This window comes from Narcine bancroftii, unplaced genomic scaffold (assembly GCF_036971445.1).
Source record: "Narcine bancroftii isolate sNarBan1 unplaced genomic scaffold, sNarBan1.hap1 Scaffold_230, whole genome shotgun sequence".
Classification (NCBI taxonomy): domain Eukaryota; kingdom Metazoa; phylum Chordata; class Chondrichthyes; order Torpediniformes; family Narcinidae; genus Narcine; species Narcine bancroftii.
Window position 1 is genome coordinate 399,709 of NW_027211965.1, and position 23,997 is coordinate 423,705.

General features: G+C 41.2%; 1 long non-coding RNA gene across 1 annotated transcript; it reads left to right on the forward strand.

Annotated features, from left to right (window-relative positions):
* The first annotated feature begins 998 nt into the window (after window positions 1-998).
* On the forward strand, window positions 999-20,056 carry LOC138750697 (uncharacterized). The gene is made up of 4 exons (XR_011349476.1): window positions 999-1,078; window positions 4,024-4,126; window positions 13,105-13,202; window positions 19,269-20,056. It is a non-coding gene; the product is annotated as an uncharacterized lncRNA (long non-coding RNA).
* Window positions 20,057-23,997: the final 3,941 nt, after the last annotated feature.

The window sequence follows — 23,997 nt, forward strand, 5'->3', positions numbered from 1 at the left end:
GAATCAACAAAGAAGGGAACACCGAACAATTGGAGGCCGGCATGGATGTGACATCACTCCAGTCGACAGCAGCAGGGAGAGAATAGAAGCAGAGCTGCGAGTGTAATAAAGGAGTCTTTGACTTTGATTTTTTGGGCGTGTGTCCGCCTTTCCACCCATCACAGTAGCGCGCACGCTCCAATTTCACATCGAATGGTCTTGCTCATCTTACATCGGGAGTCACGTGTACAGTTTCCTTACCTGAAGCATGAGAAGTGCACAAAGATCATCAGATTTGTTTCTGGGGTGTTTTAAGCAGGTGATAGAAGGAAAGTTTGAATGTGGATCTCTTGGTCGTTGGTAAAAAGGGAGATGACCTTACAACATTATGAGAGGACACAGCAGCACGGATCGAGAGAGGATAATACAAAGGAACCGAACACCAAGTGTCACAATTTCCCAATAACCGATCAGCTGCTTAGACTTTAAGAAATGTCTTCAATGAAAATGTAATATCCTTGGAATTCTCTCCGCTTTTGAAGGTGCATTTGAAATTGGGATCCATGGACTTGTGATGAGTTTATTGCCGTACCCACTCGTAGAGGGATCATATGCATTGAACGTAGATGTAAATACTTTGAAAAAAGTAGCAGACATTAAATTGGAAGCGGTAATAAATATGAAGGAAAGATTGAGAATAAATAGTCTCCCTTGCAGTTGGGGTACAATGTATTGCTTGAGATCAGAGGAATCCTGGAGCCAAGACAAAGTGATCCTGTGTTTCCCAAGGATTTGATTGTTGTTGGATTAGTAAAAAGTGGAAGGGCCGAAGGGTCTTCTGATCCTTCGACTGCTTGATTTGTCTTCTGATGCTGATTGGGTTCACCTGTGTATTCGCTCGCTCGCTCGCTGATTGGTTGCTTCAGTGACGCGAGGCAACGGGTTGATTCGGTGAGGCCGCTATTTGATTGGACGCTGAAGTCGGGTTGGATTGATGGGCGGGTTCGCGGGTTGATTGGCTCTTGCTGTGAGGAGGCGGGACATTTGCGGCAGCGTCGTCTGCTCGGGGTCCGTCGTGTCGCCTCGGGCGCGAATGGGAGTAAGTTGGCGAAGGCGCCGGAACCTTCCACGGTGGCGCGGTCCAGGGAAAGCGGGCGACCCGTAGCCCACCGGGCCCCACCCGGGAGCGGCCGGTACCGGCGGGGTGTTTGGGTCGAGCCGAGGCGTCGGTGTGAGGCCTGATGCCGCCGACAGGGCGAGGCTGGAGGCCGCGGGCTTACTTGCAGCGGGAAGGGGTGGGGGCAGGTGATTGGCAAGTCTGGTTTGCGCATGCGTGGTGGGTTGGCAACGGAGTTCGGTTCGCGCATGCGCGGCTGATACGCATGTCCCAACTGAGGGCCACGAACTGAATCGTATTTGCAAGCGCCAACTGACACTCGCGCATGCGCACAGAAATTAAGATGGCTGCCCCCAGCCGATGGAGCCCGAGACGCTGAGTCACAAAGTCAATCCGCACATTTTGGGTTTTACGTGTCCTGTGTCTGTTCTTGTTTGTCAAATCGTTTGATTTTAAAAATAGGCTCTAAGACTTCAGGGCTCCTCGCACGGGGGCAAAACGCCGATTTGCGACCATTGTGGGGTCTGATTGATTCTTTGGACTACACTATGGTCGCAGGTCGGGGAGGACCTGTCGGGGTCATTGGGTCGCTGAGGAAGGGATGGAAAACCAATCCATTTTTTGCTTCCCAATGCTCATAGAATGTGTCTGATTCCATTCGTTTTTCCTGTTGTAGTATCACATAAGAATAGACAATAATATAAAAGGAATAAAAATAAAAGACAAGGAATATAAAATCAGTCTATTTGCAGATGATGTTATAGTATACTTAACAGAACCAGAACTATCAATAAAAGAATTATATAAGAAATTGAAGGAATATGGAGAAGTGTCGGGTTACAAGATCAACGTAAATAAAAGTGAAGCAATGCCTATGAATAATGCGGACTTCTCAAAATTTAAGAAGGAATCTCCATTTAGATGGCAAATGCAGGCAATAAGATACCTAGGTGTACAAATAAACAAAAATCTTGGCCAACAATATAAACTCAATTATTATCCACTAATGAAAAAATTACAGGACGATTTAGAGCATTGGAAATATTTACCACTAACACTAATAGGAAGGATAAACTGTATTAAAATGAACATTTTTCCAAGGATATTATACTTATTTCAGGCATTGCCAATACAACTGACAGAAAAATTCTTCAAAGAGTTAAAGAAAATAATAAGGAATTTTTTATGGAGAGGGGGGAAACTGAGGATAGCACTAGATAAATTAACAGAATGGTATAAACAAGGAGGCTTACAATTGCCGAACTTTAAAAATTATTATAGAGCCGCACAATTAAGATACCTATCAGATTTTTATCAAACGAGGGAAAAACCAGACTGGACGAGATTAGAATTAGATAAAATAGGGGAAAAGATACCTGAACACATATTATATAAATGGGATGAAAAATTGGTACAACATAGAACTTCTCCAGTATTACATCAACTTCTCAATATTTGGAAGAAGATTCATGTAGAAAGAAATAAAACAAACTATCAATTACCAAAACTAATATTGACGCAAAATAAGTTACTCCCTTTTACAATAGATAACCTTTCCTTTAGAGAATGGGAAAAAAAAGGGATTAAAAGAATAGAAAATTGTTTTTCAGGAAGTAGATTCTTATCCTTTGAACAAATGAGAGATAAGTACCATATAACTGGAGATACAGCGCTGGCATATTACCAATTGAGATCCTACTTGAAGGATAAATTAGGAAGCAGTTTGAGTTTGCCAGAGAGAAGTAACCTTGAATATGTGATTACAGATACAATGTTAATCAAAAGATTTATAACAAATATGTATATTAAACTGCAAGAAAAGGATAATGAGGAAACAAATGGTAAAACTAAACAAAAATGGGAACAAGATTTAAATATAAAGATAAAAAAGGAAACATGGGAGAAATTATGTTCTGGAACGGTGAGAAATACAATAAATACGAGGCTACGTATGATACAATATAACTGGTTACACAGACTATACATTACACCTCAAAAGTTAAATAAATGGGACCCAACAGTATCTGATAGATGTTTTCGATGTAAAAAAGAAATGGGAACAACAATTCATGCAATCTGGACATGTGAGAAAGTAGAAAAATTTTGGTAAGATCTCAATCAGATATTAAATAAAATAACAGAAAACAATATACCAAAGAATCCAGAGATCTTTCTCCTAAGTAACATAAAAAACAAAGAATTTGGAATTGATTTGGAGGATGCACAAAAAAGATTTGTTAAGATAGCTCTAGCCGTAGCAAAAAAATGTATTATGTCAACCTGGAAATTGGAAGATAATTTGAAAATACAACAATGGTATATAGAAATGAATAAATGTATTCCATTAGAAAAAATTACATATAGTTTAAGAAATAATATCGAAATATTTGAACAAATATGGGAGCCTTACATTAAATACAATAGTGAAAACCTACCGGGGACAATCATTACCTAAGTTGATGGAAGGAGAAGGACAGAAAAGAATGGACTCAGTAGAATTTCTGGTGTATTTTTGTTGAATGACAACATTGTCTGACTTGTTTATTGTAACCCAGATTGTATACCTTAAATGGATGGGGGGGGGTGGGGGGGTGGGTTGGGAGGAGGGAGGGGGGAGGAGAAAATGTCACTGTATATGTGTGAAAAGGAAAAAGTGTGTATCATGGCTAATGTGATTTATGGTGTGAAAAATAAAAAATTTAAAAAAAAAAGTTAGATGTTATTTTTTAAAGTTGTGTCACTTGAACAATAATGCTCCAATCCTTCTGATCCTGACGTACCATGTGTTTAAAATGTAATGTTTCTCAGTTACTTGATCGAATGCCTTAAAAATATAGGGACTTTGGTGTTAAAAATACAGAGTAAAGATTTCACCAATCCTTTTGAATTTATGATCTCTGGGATTTCTGGTCATGTTTTCTATTTAGGTTGGTGTATCTTGCAGACCTGTTTGGTTGCAGCAAGTAAGAAGTTATCCATTTGTAGCATCCGCTGCGGCAGCGCTACCAAATAAAGAGACATCCAACCAAGGTGAGTGTAAAACAAAGACTGGCTTTTCTGGTTTAAATTCCCCACGTGTGCTCACTGGCCCACCCACTTCTGGTGACGTACCCCTCACTTCCAGCATCACTCTCCAGCTGGCTGGCCGCTACGCGGAAGTGAAGGGCATCTCAGCCCGCACATGGTGCACGGCCCAGGCTCCTTCTCAGTGCCATCTTGGACTGTCCAAGTGTTGCAGTGATTTGGCCTTTTTTGCTTGCCCGGTCGCCTAGTGGGCTATAATCTCAGCGTTGATAAGGGGGAAATTCTTTCAATGTTTTATTCACTTTTATTACAGAATTCTTCCTAGTTTATCTGTGTAACATTGAAAGTAATGGGTTTTCATGAACAGGGATCATGATTTTACTCATAATTTGGTGAGCCAATGGATAGGACAGTTTTTGCTAATGCCGCATGGGAATCAAAATAAAAATGAAGTAACAAAATTAGGAAGGTTTGTTGACCCTTCCTTTTATGCAGGATGTCAGGATAACCTTCATGTTGCTTGCTGAATTAAAATGTGATTTGTCAGTTCTTAATGGCAGCTGCCATTATTGGCATTGCAAGGAGAGATGGGAAATGGGTCAGGTCTTTGGTGGTCCCAGTAATGCAATGTAGAAAGATGTCACGGGGCTGAATGTGGTTTAGGGAGGGAGAGGGTATTAATTTTTAGGAAAAGTATGTGGCCAGCCACCTATCAATATTTTTTTATCAAATAGAAATTCCTGCTGGTAGAAGCCATTTCCTACTTTGAACAGGCCCAATGTCATTATCCAAGCAGATATTGTTAAGAGCCCAAAGGATCCCAAAACCCAGCACCAAGAGACATTCACCAAGACAAGTGGTTTTTAAAGCAGAAGTTATTTTTAATCAAATTTAATCATGAAAATAGAATTAAACTTTAACCTAACTCTATACTTAACAAACCCAAATTAACCCCTTTTTAATTCTAAGTGCACATATTTGTAATGTGTTTAAATTTAAGAAAAGTGATTTGGTTCACAGTTCAATCTTACTTCTCTTTCTTCCAAGTTCTCTGGATGCAGGCAATTCCGCTGTGCACAGAATGGAATGTGTATACATTTCACCAGGATTTGGTGCTCGATAGGTAAATGTTTACCGCTCAGGATAGTTCTTGTAGGGTTTTTAGAGAGAGATGTGTTGTTCCAGGATTTCCACAACTGTGACCATTAGTCACCTCAATGTCTCACTGTTGAACTTTGCCCCGTTAGGGTTTTCCAGAGGGTAACTTCTTCCTGCAAGCTACTACAGAGTTCCATTCCTCTTTTTCCAAACAACAGGAGTTCTTTCTTCTGCTTAACCTAGTGTTAGATAAACAAAACCAAGGAGTGAATTTCCTGTAAGCACCCTGCAGAAATGTACTTGTAGCCATCCTGGCTCCATTTCCAAACAATGGTCATTCATTTTATGACATCAGTTTGATTAACACCTACTTGTGAATGTGCATAACATTCTCCAGAGATCTTCAATATTTCTTCAGTCTTTCAAATAAGATGTTTTAAAATGTATTTGTGTGTGTATGTATGTAACCTACTCTAAATCTTACCAAAATCCCAAATATTACCAAATTCTCCAAATATATTTATCCATTACAATATCACGTAAGGAGCATTTAAGAGACTCTTAGACAGGCATACATGGGTGAAAGAAAAACAGGGTTGTAGCGGATGCACAGCGCAGTATTACAAACCACCACCATCAGTTCACAGACTTACCTGACACGTCGCGAGCTAACAGTGCTGGGCACCAAAGTACAGTGAGTGGATCAGATGAAGCCCCTGCCTAAAGGCACTGGGCACTAATGGCTCGTAGCTTTAATCTGCTGGTCCTGTGGACCGGAAGGTGTTCACTAATATTCTCATTGACAGGCAGGGAATAAAAGGTCTGTGTATGTCTGCAATAAACCAGTCTTGAGTTGACTACCTTTGTATGTGTTTGCCTTTATTGAGTAGCATCTACCGCAGAAGCCGCTACAGGGTTTTTTTTGTGAGAAATATCGAGATCAGCACATCGTGGGCCAAAGGGCTTGTACCGTGCTGTAATATTCTGTTATTGCTTGACTTTGAATATCTGTTGTAAGCTCTGTGAGACTTCAATTATGTAGCAAATTTGCACAGCAACATTGCAGTCAGGAGTTTGTATCTCCTGGTTGACTTGAGCTTTTCTCTTTTTTACATAATGCTTTATAGGTCTGGTCAGTAAGAAAAGAAATATTGTGCATGTTGAATATGTCATTATGACTGAAAGTAACACTGGAAAAGAGTCAGTAACACCAAGGTAAATAGCACCCTTTAGTGGCTGGTGCAGTTTCCTGATGGGCACAAGTTATCACTCAGTGGCGACAGTGATGTGAAAATGTCGGTAAATTATTTTGTATATGATTTATACATGTTAAAATTAGCTGTTGTTTGTTCCAATTTCAGGTAGGTGTGGTTGCAAAGTGGGTAAGGATAGAAAATGCTTGGGGATCAAAAACTGGGGCTTGCATTTGATGGTGTGAAAGTCAAAATGGAAACTCAGAAAAAGGCTAATCTGATTAAGCAAGCCACTGGCTCTTATACTTTCACCAGAAGTGAATCTAGAATTGAATTTTGAGTCTTTTACAGTGGGTATCTTCAAAGTCTGTTGATTGCAAGACTAAATTAAGAGCCCTTTTGCCCCTGGCTGTACTGAAAGATTGTTTTGTTTATTAACTAAATCTTTCTGAGAGGGAGAATAGACTGAATCTGCTTTCCTACTCATTGGTGATGAATCTTACAGTAAGATCTTTCAAATAATTACAGATTCCTAATTCCTCCCAGTCCTTGGGCATTTTCTCCTGCAATCTACATCAGTTACCACCATCCAGGGATTCTCATGCAGGGTAATGTTTCACAATCACCTCCTCCAACCATGTCCTTGCACTCTGTGGCAGGAAATCCAATCCAGAGTAAATGACAGATTGGCTGAGCACCTCCACGTCGATCACAATGGCCATCTTGGCTCATGGTCACAAGATGTTTTAAGTTCCATTCCATTCCCACTCTGACCTTTGTCTTCTGCCTCCTCCATTGTCAGGGTGAGGTCAAATCCAGAGGAACCATCTCTTATTGAATTTGTGAATCGATGGTATGAATATGGAATTTTCCTAGTTCATGTAACCTGCCCACACTCCCCCATATTTATCTCTCTCTCCTATTGATTCACCCAGTTCTCCTCGTATTTTCCCTTCCAAACCAGATGACTTATAAATGTGGGCAGAGAAATGGCAGATGGAGTTTAATCTGGACAAGTGTCTTGCACTTTGAGAAGAGTTGTAGTAGTGTTGCAATGAGGGATCTTGGGGTGCAAGCGCGAGCTCCTTGAAAGTGGCAACAAAAGTGTAGGGTGTTAAAGAAAGTATTCTTCATTGAGCAGGGCATGAAGTATAAACGTGGTTAGACCACATTTCAAGTGTTTTCTGCATTTCTAGTTGCTGCATAACAAAAAGAGTTTATCAGGGGGTTGCTTGGGATAGAGCATTGGTTCTGGGGAGAGGTTGGAAAAATTTGGATAGTTTTCTCTGGAACATTGGAAGCTGAGTGATGACCTGGTTGAAATTTATCCAATTATTGTAGTCCTGGAGAAGGTAGATTTCTTCTTCCCCCTCCCCTGTGGGAGATGTAAAAATACTACGATGCCTATATTGAACATGAGAGGGGAAAAGGAGAGAAGTGAGGCAGGTTTTTGCACAGTGCGGTGGGGGTCTGGCCCACGTTGCCAGGATAGTGGTGAAATCACCACGATTTAAGAGGCATTTGGTTGGGCACATGAACAAGAGGGAATAATGGGTGATGTGTATGGACCATGTGCTGACAGATTGGATTATGCTCTATTGGGTGATGATTCATCTCTTTTCAAGGATTGTTGCCAATGGGCAATAAACTTTTCACAAAGGTCTATCTCCAATGAATGTATTTAGAACATTTCCATGAGTTAATTCCCGGTAGAAATACCAGTTTATTATTCAAGCCTTGTAGCCACAGCAATAATACAAAATTTGAAGGCCATCATTACTGAATCCATTTTAATCAGCCTTCACCTTGTTCAATGTTCAGTTGAGACAACAAAATCAAAATGCAACTTTTAACCTCTAGGAAAGATTAGTTACCCTCTGTACCACAGAATTATTACTGAAAAAATATTTGGAAAATTTTGTGAATTCAGCTTCCAAAGAGGTGATGAAGAGGAACCACAACAACATTTTAAAATATTCAATCCAGAACATTTATTAGAAGATGTTTATCACAATAAACATGTTCAGGTTCAGTAATGATCGATTCTGGATTGGCATGTGGCAGTAATAAAAAGAATGCAGGATAGATATATTCCAAGGATAAATAAATTAAAGATTTGGATTGTGGTTTAAATGATTTTGTGGCCAAATGTGCGGAGGTCACCAAGATAGGGGACAGAGTAGGAAGTGTAGAAACCGTAAAGTTGCAGAAGGATATAAACAGATTAGGAAACTGGGCAAAATGATGGCAGATGAGATTTAACACCGAGAAATGTACAGTTGTACATTTTGGCAGTGGAAATAAACAGGAAGCATACTATTTGGATGGGATGAAAATCAGACCTTGGATGTGCAAAGGGACCTGGGTGTCCTTGTGCAAGGAAACCTAAAAGTTAACGACCAGGTGAAATTGGTCATGAAGAAAGCGAATGCTATGTTGGCATTCATTTCAAGAGGAATGGTGTACAAGAGTAAAGAGGTGTTGATGAGGCTCTATGGGGCACTGGTGAGACCTCATTTCGAGTACTGGGTGCAGTTTTGGGCCCCCTAACTGAGAAAGGATGTGATATTTTTGGAGAGGGTGCAGAGGAGAATGACGAGGATGATTCCCAGAATGCAAAATACAATGTACAAGGAGTGCTTGACAGCTCTTGGGTTGTATTCATTGGGGTATCGGAAATTAAAGAAGAAAGCTCATGGAGACATTTTGTATTTTGAAAGGTTTAGATAGGGTGGATGCGGGTAAGATGTTTCCCTTGGTGGGTGAATCGAGGACAAGTAAATTAAAGGTTATCCATCCAAAACAGAGATTGGGAAGAACTTCTTTCACCAGAGTGTCATGGAGCTGTGGAACTTACTGCCTCATACAGCAGTGGAAGCCAGATCACTGGAAGTATTTAAACAAGAAATAGACAAGTATCTCGTTAGTGAGGGCATGAAGGGATATGGGGAAAAGGCTGGAAATTGGAAGGAGTGTAAGAGTAGCTCAGTGTGTATTTACGGAGCAGACTCAATGGGCCTGGTGGCCTGGTTCTGTTCTTTTTTCTTGGGATCTTGTTCTCATTTGAGAGAGATTATCGAAGGCAACTGAGAAAAATGGAAACATTCGAGGCAATTGTTGGAGTAGGTTATTTGTTTGCCATCTCTATGTAAAACTCCAAAATTATCTGTCACTTTGGATCGGTGCCAGTCTCTCCAATCCCTGAGGAACATAGTCTTTCTAATATGTCATTTGTTCTTTCAGCTACAAATGATTCTCTTTTTCAAACATGGCCACAGGTTACTCGTGTTTCATTTCTGTCTTGCAATCTTTTTGGGTGGTTTTTCAGTTGTAAATGTGGAAAATTCCATTTTGCGAGTGGATTTCTTGTCACATTTTTCCGTGATGTATTTGAAAAAACGTTGTGTGGACTGCAGCTCTTGAATGCAAGTGAGCTGCATTTGTTGTCCTTCCAGTGCCATCTGCTGCCTGACAAGCCTTCAACCTGATTCCTGCCCTTTCCAAGCCTTGCTCAAGTGTTTTCCTCACCTGTGACCCCATCGTAACGGTGTACAGACATGCAATAAGCCACCATATAAAGGCATGGTCTGAGACGCAGGCTCGTAATACCCCCAGATTATCTTAAAATCGCAAGATTGGATTGGCAAGAGTTGGGCGTAGTCCACAGATCTGACAGCTGCTGGGCTTCACGGTTACATATGGTTGTGAAAAAAACTAGGGATTGGCGGCCTTGCAGAGATGATCGTCTCCTGAACAATTCCACCGTGCCTGACTGATACAATATTCCAAATTTACAAGACTCCTCAGCAAACCTCCACGGCAAATATGCATTTGCTAAAATAGATCTAGAACGTGCTTACTATTAGATTCCATTTGAGTCTCCGGATGTCACAAAGACAGCAGTGATGCTCCTGTTCGGCATGTTTGAGTTTCTGAGAATACCATTCGGTCTATGGAATGCAGCTCAGACATTCCAGTGGTTCATGGACCACAAACTCACTGGCCTTGGGTTTGTTTGGTGCTTGTGTTGATCGAGGAGATTCTGGTTGTAAATGTGGATGAAGAGGAGCACAAGAGCCACCTTATCTCATTGTTTCCAAGGCTTGAGGAACGTGGCATCATGATCAATCCCAGGAAATTGTTTCTGGTGCTTCTGATCTTGTATTTTTGAGGCCTAGAGTTATGTAACATGGTATTTTGCCTGATGAATGGGAAGTGCGTGAATTTTGAGAATTTCCTCCCCCCGTTAAGGTTGGCCAGTTGTGATGGTTTTTAGGTATGAGGAATTTTTATTGCTGTTTCCTGGTGAATGCCACAGCATCTCTATTTCCTCTTGCTGAATGACTCAAAGGATCTGATGTCTGTTTCAAAAAGACCTTAACTTTGAAAGACTATGCCGTGTATGCTTTCCATGAAGTGAACACTGTTCTTACAAATGCCACTAAGGTTGTACATCAAATGCCCAAGGCGTTGCTCTCTTACCGCAGATGCATCGGTCAGTGCTGTGGAACCAGTGTTCGAACAATGAGTCTGTGGGCGATTGGAAACTTTGGCATTTTTTTTCCAGCCAAGTGGTCACCAGCTCAGGCAAAGTATAGTACATTTAGGCAAGAACTCTAAGCTATCTATCTCGCAGTGAAATATTTAAGTTTTAAAAAAATATATTTATAGTTTTGTATACAGTTCAATATTATAATAGAAACATATCCAAATGATACATTGATCAAAATAGAATAAAAAATAAATGTTTTAATGTACATAAAAGTGAAAAGAGAAAAAAGTATAAAAGATTAAAAATACAGATCTAGGTGCAAAGCTCCTGTGGTAACTATTCCCTCCCAAAAGGAAAGGCAGGATATTAATAAAATATTAGAATTAAATCAACATGATAAGGTTCAACCATTAAGATTAAAAAAAAGTGGTGGTGGGGTGGAGAAGTGAAAACATTAGATATCCAAACCCATATCTAAATATGGTTTCCATATTTTGAATTATGTATCATACCCAATTCTAATATTATAAGTCACATTTGCTCAGGGAATACAATTTTGCATTTCCCCACAATCAATTTTAAGATGGGATTCAGATCTAAAACATGAATTTGAAAAATTAGGAATAAATTAATTGATGTGGCATTAAATATAATTGATGAATAAGTTATAATTAACTATCAAAAACATTAATTATTGTCCCAACAAATGTCAGACCACCAAAAAGGATCAATTTCAGTTCCAAAATCCAATTCATATCTTTCTTTTGATTTATTCAAGTCTGGGTTTGGACATTCCTGTTGAAGTAGAAGATACAATTTGGAAATGTTTCTTTCTAATTCCCTCATGAATCCTAATTTCCAATGCAATATTTCAGCTTTTTATTGGAAGGTCATCCTTTGACCATTTGTACAGACCACCAGCCTCTTATGCATACTCTATCTCTACTTTCCAAGGGAGACTCGGCACTTGCACTTCATCCTTCAATTTTCATTTGACACACATGACATCTGAGAGAAAGCGAATGCTGTGGTTGGTGCCTAATCCAGGTGCGACATTACATACAACTACTGACATTAATTTCAATGCCATGGCTCATGCACGGTGCACTGATCCCGATTTCATCCGGTGTAACCAGATCAACTCTGGTCTCCATCTTCAAGATGTGACCCTGGATGAATCGGCTGAAAAGTTGGTCTGATTTTTTTTTTCCCCCAACAGGAAGGACTAGGCTGTTTGTGTGGGCGGCTATGAGGCAGGAGATTTTCTCTTCATAATCTATCTCTTCCTGGTAGAAGAGCATCAATCAAACTGGTTAAGGAACATCTTACCTGGCTTTGTGTGAAACAGCATGTTGGATTATGGGCAAGGACTTGCTTGGTGGGTCAACACACTAAAGTCTCCAGGCACATGAAATTCAAGCTGGGGGATTTTGTTGTTTTGGATTCCTATTTCCAGCACGTGCACCTTGTGGCTTCCAAGGTCCACTTCCACCATCTCGGCAATGTACTTCACTGCTCACGGGTGAGGACAGGACTACCAGGTGGCAGGATGAAATTCCTATCATTGGCATCTCTGCAGAGACAATTGCTTGGACTTTTGTGGATCATTGGATTCCATCTTCTGGTGTTCTGGGCACTATTACAACAGATCGAGGGTCTCAGTTCGAGTCAGCATTGGTCTGAGCTCTCACTGATCCTCTGGGCACTACCTGAATTATCGCTGAGCATTTCAGGGCCAACAGCTTCTTTGAGCATTTCCATTGACAATCGATAGCACCATTGACAGCAGGTGGCAAATCATCGACATGGAGCGAACATTTGCCCATGGTTCTCCTTTGTGTGACTACAGCTCTTAGGGCAGATCATGGATGTTTAGTGGTAGAGCTAGTCTATGGCTGTATGCTGACCTTGCCAGGTGAGTTTGTGAATCTGAGTCCAGACACAGTGCTCCATGAACAGGTCAGTTATCTTGACCGTCTTTGAGAAAATGAGATTACTCTGATGTTCTCCTATGTGGCAGCATCATCTGCAGTGGATGTGCCAAATGATTTACCACGCTGTACTCATGTGTTTCTTTGACATGATGATGTTCGTAAACCACTTTAGCCCATTTACGATGGTTCTGTCTGGGTCTTATGACACCATCCATAGTGTTTTGTGATTGACAGGAATGGAAAATGTAACACTGTTTCCATCAACAGGTTGAAGCCAGTGTATTTCGAATACACGTTCTGCATCAGGGCCAGAGCCAGAGGACCAGTCATACCCCTGCATCGTCTGTCTTGCAGTATCATACGAGGTGAGGCCGAACTGTCAACCCTCCAGACCGTTACACTGGGGACAGTTCCATTCAGTCGCCTCCTTCCATGGATTGGAGGCTGGAGGTGGGCGGGGCTGTCACGGTGATGTATCTGCCTGCTTTGGGAACGGTGCCAGTTGCCGCTGATGATGTAATTGGATAATCGCGCTGGAGGAATAGCCCATGTGTCCGGGTGTGTTAAACATCAGTATATGGGTGATGGATCTCGGATGCAGGAGGAGTAGAGAGACAGGGTCAGGATTACAATGTGGCACTGAGCCAATGAGAACGTCAAAAGGGTTTGGCTGAGTGGTGTTTGGGGAGTTGAAGAATGCAATGTTGTGTCTGAGGAGGATAAAGAAGTTCGACTGCATTGTCTTCTGGAAGAAACAAGTGAGGGTATTCTTTAATTGTTTGTAAACTATGATATATCAGTGCCATTACAAATCTAACCCTTCCCTACCTCACACTCATTACCCTCTATTATTTTTCCATCCATGTATCTTAGAGTGTTTTGAATGTCCTTATTGCTCCAGCCCCCACCTCCACCCCAGCAATGCATCCCAGACCCTCACTGCTCTGTAATTTTTTTTAAACTTGTTTAGACGATCAAATCAAAAGATGAATTAAGTTCTACTGCTTCATCTTGTGATCTCATCATCATTTCTTTGCAGATTATGTTTGTCTTAAATAGACACTATGAAGGAGAGGGGGAAGGGTGGATCCCTTATTATATCTGCTGTGCAAATACTGCGAGCTGCATTGTTACACCTCTTAACAACACATGTAACACCTCATCATCAGATTTTTAAGAATACTGGGGAATATTAATGATCTAAAATGCCCAAACTGGTGAAATAAGTCGAGATGAATGCCTCGTATTCCCAAATCGGAATGCACTTTGGAAGGCATCATTGGGTTTTAGTGACTTGCTCATGAACCAGAATTTCTCTCACTTGGGTTCTGGCTCCTGAGCCCATTCTCTTGCTTCCATTTCAATGAAGTGGCTACTTTCCCTTCCTGGCTCCCATGCAAGCTCGCTGTGGCTTCTTTTGTACTGACTGTCATTATGTTGTTGCAAAGTTCTGTCCATCCATCTTTTCTCAAAATCTGAACTAATCTGTACCAACTCACAAAATAGATAGGATTTTGCCAGTACTGGGAGAGTTTAGGACCAGTGGGCACAACCTCAGAATAAAAGGATGTCTGCTTAAAACTGAGATGGAGTAATCTTTACATCTGGAGCAGTGATTTTCAAATTCCTCCTCCACAACCCCACCCCCAACCGCCGGATCATATTCCACTTAGTCCCTGTGCCAGAAGTGCTCTGTTAGTAAGGGATTACTTAAGGTGGAATGTGATTGGAAAGAAAAAGTTTGAAAACCTCTATTTTAATCGTACATCATTGACTTGTTCTGTGAGTGGTTTCATAACTCCAGAGGAAATGGGCCAAAGACAATTTTTCTCGAGCAAAATGTTTCCTTCACAATTGGGTCCACTGCAGTCTTTCTTAGCCTTTTTTCCCATTCATATGCCACTTTAAGCAATCTCTTACTCATTTTTCAACACTCCAAGGAATAAAGTCCAATCCTGTTCAACCTTTCCCTGGAGCTCAACTCAGGAAGACCTGGCAGCGTCCGAATAAATCTTCTCTGCACTCTTTCAATCTTACTAATACCCTTCCTGTAGCTACGTGCCCAGAATTGCACACAATACTCCATATTTGGCCTCACCAACATCTTATCCAACCTCACCATAACTTCCCAACTCCTATTTTCAATATGTTAATTAATGAAGACCAAGATGAAAAAAAGCTGTCTTTAGAACCCTGTCGTCCTGTGACACCACTTTCATGGAATTATGTACTGTGTTTTATCTCTTGCTGCAGATTTGTATAACTTCTCTGTTCAATTTCTTAATGTTGACTTCTGGACTATTTTATTGTGCCCCTTGATCGAGAGAGTTCTGCAAGAGCAAAGCAATGTTGTTTTCTTTTGTCAGGTCAAATTTTGTCACATTGATCCAAAAACAAGTATTTTCACCATTCCTTCATTTCAGATTCTCTGCAGCTGTCGTATTGAACCTCACAGTGACGGCATCATGTTTGTCTTGTTCATCCTTTACCCCTCCATCCAGACAGATGTGCAGATCAGCGAGTCAACTCCACTCATCCAGCACCACTGCCATTTCTGCTGCTCGGGCATTTCATCCCACATTTTCAATTTGTTATTTCCGCTATTCTTTTTCTCAGCAAAGAGAATCAGTTTATTTGATCATCTTTCTGAATCCCAGTGAAAGGTTATCGACCTGAAGGTTTCAACTCCGATTATTTTTCCAGTAGATGACCCGCTGAGTATTTCCAGCATTGAGTTTTTATTTTACTGCCTTGGTGTATTACTGAGAGCTTTGAATGGGAGAAGAAATGTGGGTTGGGTTAAGTAAAGATGTCTAGATTATGGGGTGGATTTAGAAAAATAGACGTAAAAGTGGAGGGTTCGTGGAAATAGTTAATTCATCTTTTTGAATTTTGGAGTCTCCTGCCGGAAAGCGTGGGATAATCACGGGGCTTAATTCAAACCTGCCGGCAGCAAACTCTTAATGAGGTCCCACTTTGTCCCGTGGAGCCCAGCACATATAACCATATGACTGTTTACAGCACGGAAACAGGTCATATTGGCCCTTCTAGTCTGTGCCAGTTCACATGAACAACTCCACTAGTTTTCCCCTCCAATACTCTGGCCATATCCCTCCAACCCCCTCATATCCATGTACACATCCAACATTCTCTTAAATGACAGAAAGGACCCTGCCGCAATGATCTCTTCTGGAAAATCATTCCATTCTGCCACCACTCTCTGAGTGAAGAAGCATCCTCTAACATTTCACCAAAAGTTTTGCACCCTTACCTTGAACTCATGTCCTCTTGTTCCAACCACCGCTGCCCTCAGGAGAAAGAGTCTACTCACGTCTAGTCTATCTATTCCTTTCATAATTTTGAATACCTCTACCATAACCCCCTTCATCCATCTACATTCCAATGAATAAAGTCGCTGTCTCTTTCATCTTTGTCTGTACTCGAGATGTTGTAAGCCACGTAACATATCTCAGGATAAGACCCACTGTCTTAACGTCCCTCATATGCAAGATTTTTCCTCCCATCTGCACAATTTCTGTGCTTTCTCCATGGTTGATCTTGTCATGAGATACCATCAGATCCCATCCATAAGGAAGACATTCCTAAAACGGTAATTATTACCCCTTCTTGGCTTTTTGAATGTCTTAGGATGCCACTTGAGTTGAAGAATGCTGTTCAAACCTGCCAGCAGGTTATAAGCACTTTGGGCAAAGATTTAGAGTTCCCTTACATCTACTTGGATAACATCTGGTAAAAACAATCTCGTCATGAATATTCTCTCCAGACTGACTATATTTCACATTCAGGGTGACATTGATATTCCTGAATTAGCCAGTGTCCAAGCAATGGACGCTGATGTTCAGGCATACAGTACAGCCATTACTAATCTGGACATACAGCAGGGGCCAGCACAACTGGGTGGCCAACCTTACTTTGTGACATGTATTTGGGCTACATTAGACCAATGTTTCCTGCATCTTGGAGGAAACACCTTATTGACCAGATACACAGCTTATCTCATCCATCCATCAGAACATCTGTTAAGCTCATGTCAAATAAATATGTATAGCATGGACTGAGAAAAGGCGTCGTGCAATGGGTTTGCACATGTTCCTCCTGCCAGACTGCCAAAATTCAGTGCCACACTAAGGCACCTCTTCAACATTTCCTCACGGTATGCAGACAGTTGGAACACGTGCATGTAAACCTGCTTGGACCATTGCCAGAATCTGAAAACATGAGATATATTCTAACAGTAGTAGAACATTTCACGTGCTGCCCAGATGCCGTCCCGTTGCCATCCAGTGACACTGAGACAAGGGCCAGAGCATTCATTGTCAACTGGATGGCTAGATTTGGTTTTCCCACATTAATTCAGTCCGCGGAACACAATTCACCCTCGTTCCCACCGGTAACTGAAGTCCACTTTTAAGGCACGACTCACTGGTCCCAATTAGGTTGATGAGTTGCCATGCATTCTTTTGGGAGTGCACACAGCTCCAAAGTAAGATACATCTGCATTGTCTGCAGAGATGGTTTATGGTACGGTCCTTACAGTTTCATGGGACATTCATTTCACAACCAACTCTGATCTGAACTTCCTTCCACAGCTTCGACATGGTATCGTGATCAGCAAAGCTTTTCCTACCCATTGGCTTGGATCCCCTTAACAGAATGTACCCCACCACTCCTGGACACTGATTTTGATTTTGTGTGCAGACAGGACCCAGGAGTGCTGTTACAATGACCGTATGAGGGTGTTTTCCGCGTGGTGAAGAAGGATGGGTTTGAGTATACTTTGGACATTGGGGGACATTCGCAACTGTTTAGTTGGGACAGACAAAAGCCTGCTCATGTGGATCCCGCTTTACCCATTCAGTGCCCAGACGATGAGGGTGTCCACCTAAGGTGCATGCAGCTGGTGTTTTACTTTCTGGCAAGGGTTCTGGGGGGGGGAGGGGGGGGTTGTGCATCAGCTGTGTAGCGGGCCGAGAGGGCAAGGTTCTTTGGCCGGCACATGAAATCATAAGGCAGACAGCTGGGAACTCATCCATTTAATTGATCGCATGCACGTGGTCCTGCGTGCCGAGGAATGGCACGTTGATCTGTGATTTCCCCTGCCGGAAGGTACGGGACACTCACAGGACTTAATTTAAACCTGTGGTCCCGTGGATCTGCAGCAAACTCATAAATGATGTCCCACCTTGGCCCATGGAGCCCGGGACATGCTGTAAATAGAAGAAGCCTGTAAAGACTGAATAAAGCACTTTTGTGTTGACTAACCAGGTGTGTGTGTGTGTGTGTGTGTGTGTGTGTGTGTGTGTGTGTGTGTGTGTGTGTGTGTGTGTGTGTGTTGCTTTAGTAGCTCTATCGAAGTAGACGCTACATATATAAATATTTGGGAGGATGATCACACTTACAGGATACTATTCATCCATCTCACAGCCTGTGGGAAGAAGCTATTCCCCAGCATGTAAGTCCTGATTTTGATGATGGACGTGGTTAAAGATGCTGTTCACTAGATCAAAATGGTCTTTGTACTATTCCTTGAGCCCAATTTGAATAACACTCCCAGAAAATGTCATCTACAGAAAAAGGGAGACCCCAGTGATCCTCACTACTCTGCATCATTGCTGTCTGATGCTATACAGCAACTATACCATCCAATGGTCGAGACTCAACTGCGCCTCTGTAAAATCTCAGGATGAGAGTCGTTGGCCTTGACCTCCTCAGCCTCTTTGGGAAGTGTAGGGCCTTCCTGACTGATAAGGAGGTGTGATTGTTTTGTGTATTAATACGTGTGCTGTATGGATGGGTATTTTATGTGATTGTATTGTCTATTCTTGCTCCTTAACAATCTTTAGTGGATAGAAGTAGTCATTGTACTTTAGGATGTACAATCATGTACAGATTGTCCTTAAATAGCCATTTGGCCCAGATGTCTATTCAGTCTAAGAATACTTTCGATCAGAGGCAGATTTTAAACAATAACACCATTCATACTTAAACAAACATTGTTTTTAATTTTCTTTAAAAAAAACAGGATCAAACTTTAACATCAGTATTAACCTAACAGCCTTCCATTACCCCCTTCTAATTCGAAGAGCATGTGTATTTAATGTGCATAAAGTTCTTTGACACAACTCCAAGTTCACCGGTGTCTATCAATTCTGATACTGTGCATAGAATTCAACATTTATGAATTTGAATATGAATGATAAGCTCTGGTGCTTAAAAGTAAATGTTTACCCTCCAGGAAGTTTCTTGTTGGTTTCAGAGAGGGATTTCTTGCTAATTGGACACACATAAACTGATTCCCTTTGATCAGCCACTTTGGTGTCTTGCCAAAGAAACTTGACCCATCAGGGTTTTCCAAATGATAACCTCTTCTGCAGGTCACCATTGAGTTCCTTTTGTTTCCTTTATTTCAGGTGAAACACCATTTCTAGCCAGCCATTTCCTCTTGTATGGATAACAAGGTTTTTCAACAGGCTGAACTGAGAATTCACAACCCGTCTTCAAAATGGGGTTTCAACAAGATGTCAGCTTGCCATCTCTCTCTCTCTCTTTTAGAAGAAAAGCCTATTTGGCCTCTCCTCTCTGCTTGCAAAACCACATGACCTTCTTAGAACAGCAAACTGCAACCAGCCAGATGACTGCACCTGACCCAAACTTCTGAGTCCATTCATCTGTTGCTTTAAAAACAATAATCCATTTGCACCTAATTTTGAAATTATAGCAAAGCAGTCTCCTTGTTTTGTCTTTGCAAAGGCTCTTGGTGCCTGCATGACTCACTCTCAGCAAAGCTCTTGCAATTTAAATAAGGGCTGTTTTGTACAGTGTATGTATTTGTTTGTGACCTAAACGACTCCTACAATCCATCTCTTTCAAAAAAATCTCTATATACAATGTAAAATATATAATCTGTCACAGGACAGATGCAGCAGAGGAGTTGTGATAAAATCAATGGTGTCCTTACAAAAAAAAAGTGGGAAGAGGTATAATCTGGTGAGTGGAGTTTGTAATAGTTTGAAACTTGAACCTCTCTCTCTATTTCAGGAGACAATTTACTGTCATGTAATTAAAAAGTGTCATATCACACAAAATTGCTTTTTTCCTGCTGTAAGACAAACAGACTCACCTCTGGCAGAAATTGCCTGAAATGCCTCTTGCAGTCAGAGAAAGACTGAGTGCTCCCCCACCCCCACCATCCCTAGCCCTGGGCCAAGTCACTGAGGGTCTGTGGATTCTCTTTCAGTGCTCACAGACCATCCAAGTCATTGGCAATGTGAGCTCCAGTTTTGAACCTCTGACATAATTAGGAACCATTTAGCACTCACTCATATCCCAGGTCTGATACCTGACACCCTTTTAGCCAGTTTTTACCCAGTCTCTAGCATTCCACAGCCTGGTGTGAGTTCGTTGACTGCTTTGTCCAGAAGCCCACAGCCTGCGTGGGTTCCTCTCCTCAAGTCACCAACAGCCTGCCACCTATGTGGGTCTTTCAGCTGCAGAACCCCGCACTGGTCTGCTTCCTTGGTCACTGACCTGTAGATTGAATTGTCTGCTTCTGAGATGTTGGTGGGGTGTGGTCTTTCTGTTTTCTGGTGCCCTGCACTAGTCGTCCGCTTCCCCAGAGTTCACGGTGGCGAAGAAATCTAACAAATCTAAATAAAAAAAAATGTAACTAAGAGGAGAATCTCACATGTCTAGAGGGATGGAAAGGGCATTATTACAAATTGAAGCCTGATATTTGAATATTCAGGTGCCAAATTTGCAAAAGCATAGAGTATATATTTCTCAAGTGAAATGTAATTTTTTCCAAAGGAATACAACTTTGAATTTTTGCATGTCATCTGGGCATCCCTAAAAATATATGTGATTTCCAAGTAAGTTCAATACATGTCCTCATCACCGCTAACGTTAATTTAACAAATTTCAATTGATATATTAATAGATTTAATTTGGGCCTTGTTCCTTCAATATTTCTCAATAAAAATAAGGTCAGTTTCTGTGGAAAAACATCTCCTAAAACTTGTTCCATAAATATTGTAATTCTCCACAAAATGATCTCACATTTGGACAAAGATAAGATGAATGCAAGAAAGTTGCGACATCTTAACCACACCTCAAACATTCATCTGATAATTCTGATTTTATTCTTTCAATTTCACTGGTGTAAGAAGTAACTATAGAAGAAAAACTAGTTGTGAATTCCTTCCTCACTGCTGCAGTGTGGAACTCTGGTCAATAGATCCAAAATGCTGCATTGAAGTGAATTATTACAACTCCCCTGGATCACGTGATCAAGAGAGCAAAAATAAATTACCAAAGTAAGCTTGCGGCAAATATAAAAACCTGCAAAAGCTTTTATAAATATGTCAAGAGGAAAAGATTGGTGAAATCCAGAGTAGGTTCCTTGCAGTCAGAATCAGGGGAATATATAATGGGGAATAAGGAAATGGCAGACCAATTAAATTCTTACTTTCGTTCTGTTTTCACAAGAGAGAATACAAATAACCTCCCAAGGATGATGGGAAACATAGAGACTAATGCAAGGGAGGAACTGAAAGAAATCAGTATCTCTAAGGACATGGTCTTGGGGAAATTGATGGGATTGAAGGCAGATAAATCCCAAGGGCCTGATAATCTACATCCTAGGGTTCTTAAGGAAGTGGACATTCAGATAGCAGATGCTTTAAGAATTATTTTCCAGAACTCGATAGACTCAGGATCAGTAGCCATGGATTGGAGGGTAGCTAATGTTACCCCACTATTTAAAAAGAGGGGTAGAGAAAAAGCGGGGAAATATAGGCCGGTGAGCCTTACATCTGTAGTGGGCAAAATGATGGAATCCATTATTAAGGATGTAATAGTGGAGCATATGACTAGCAGAGAAGGGATCGGACAGAATCAACATGGATTTACAAAAGGTAAATCGTGCTTGACAAATCTATTGGAATTCTTTGAGATGGTGACAGGTAAAATAGATGGGGGAGAGCCAGTGGATGTGGTGTCCCTGGACTTCAAAAAGGCCTTCGATAAGGTCCCGCATAATTGACTGGCTTCCAAAATCAAGGCTCATGGGATTGGGGGAAAAGTATTAATGTGGATTGAGAACTGGCTGGCAGGTAGAAGACAGAGAGTTGGGATAAATGGCTCATTTTCTAAGTGGCAGGCGGTGACCAGTGGGGGCGGTGACCAGTGGGGGCGGTGACCAGTGGGGGCGGTGACCAGTGGGGTGCCACAGGGATCTGTACTGGGACCCCAGCTGTTCACAATTTACATTAATGATCTGGATGAGGGGATTGGATGTAATATCTCCAAATTTGCAGATGACACAACCTAGGAGGGGTTGTGTGCATGGAAGAGGGGTTCAGGAAGCTCTAGTGTGATTTGGATAAATTGAGGGACTGGGCAGATACATGGCAAATGCATTACAATCTGGATAAATGTGAGGTTATCCACTTTGGTAATACAATCTGGAGGAGAGATTACTATTTGAATGGCAATAGATTAAGAGATGGGGAAGTGCAGAGAGACCTAGGGGTACTTGTACACCTTTCTCCGAAGGCAAGCATACAGGTACAGCAGGCGGTTAAAAAGGCAAATGGTATGTTGGCCTTCATATCAAGAGGGTTTGAGTATAGGAACAACGATACCTTACTGCAGCTGTACAGGGCCTTGGTGAGACTACACCTGGAGCATTGTGTGCAGTTTTGGGCACCTTATCTAAGGAAGAATGTTCTTGCAATGGAGGGAGTGCAGAGGCGATTCACCAGGCTGATACCTGGAATGGCAGGAATGACTTATGAGGAAAGATTGCAGAAATTGGGATTGTACTCGCTGGAGTTTAGAAGATTGAGAGGGGATCTCATAGAGACATATAAAATTCTGGCAGGACCGGACAGAATGGATGCAGATGGGATGTTTCCAATGGTGGGAAAATCCAGAACCCGGGGCCATGGTTTGAGGATAATAGGCAAACCATTTAGGACCGAGATGAGGAGGAATTTCTTGACCCAGAGGGTGGTGAATCTGTGGAAATCATTGCCACAGAGGGCAGTAGAGACAGGTTCATTAAATGTATTTAAGAGGGAATTAGATCTATTTCTTCAGTATAAGGGTATTAAAGGTTACGGAGAGAAGGTGGGGACGGGGTACTGAACTTTAAGATCAGCCATGATCTCGTTGAATGGTGGAGCAGGCTCGAAGGGTCGAATGACCTACTCCTGCTCCTATCTTCTATGTTTCTATTGCCAAATCAGCTTCCTGAGGAGGTTTTCAAATCCAATAGCCTGAGTCACCTGACTCCAGGTGCAGCTTTCAGATAAAATCCTTGCTGACATCTGCTACATGACTGATGTCAAAACAATGATACTGAACTAATTTATATCTTTCATTGAGTTCCTTATATGGATCTCCCATATTTGCCAATCAATTACAATATTCAGATCCATTTCCCACCTTTGTCTCAACTTATGAACTCCTCACTTAAAAGTTCCTACTTGTAATAAAGTGGACATCATCAAATAATTTTTTAACAATTCCTCTTATAAGGAATTTCTATTTCAGTACAACATGGTTGGTCCTAACTTATCCTTCAAATATGCTCTTAGTTGGAAATAGCAAAAATGATTGCGATGAGTTGTACGATATTTATTTCTCAGTTGGTCAAATGACATTAATTGACCCCTTTCATAACAATCTTCAACATTTATAAATCCCTTACGAAACCCGCTATCCAGAAATTGATGATCCTTTGAAAAAGAGTCGAGGATTTTGAATCAAAGCCATTCTGGGTGATGTACATCCACTTACACCAATTTCATCATTTATTTTATTCCATATATTAATCAAATGTTTCAACAATTGTGTATCTTTATCACCAACCATTAATTTTGATTCCCACTTGTACATAATTCTTCTGCTTTTCCCTCTCCTATTTTATTTGATTCTATTTAATCCCTTTCAAATAAAGAAGCAAGAAATCTCATTTGAGCTGCTCTATAACAATTTTTAAAAAGAGGAAGCTGCAGTCCTCTCAATGCAGAATTTGTATTGGGTTATTTGTAACATGGGATTCAATCGGAAATGGGTTCATGTGACATAAAACCACGATGCAGAATGTTTTCTAAGAATGGAATACAAGAGGAGGGT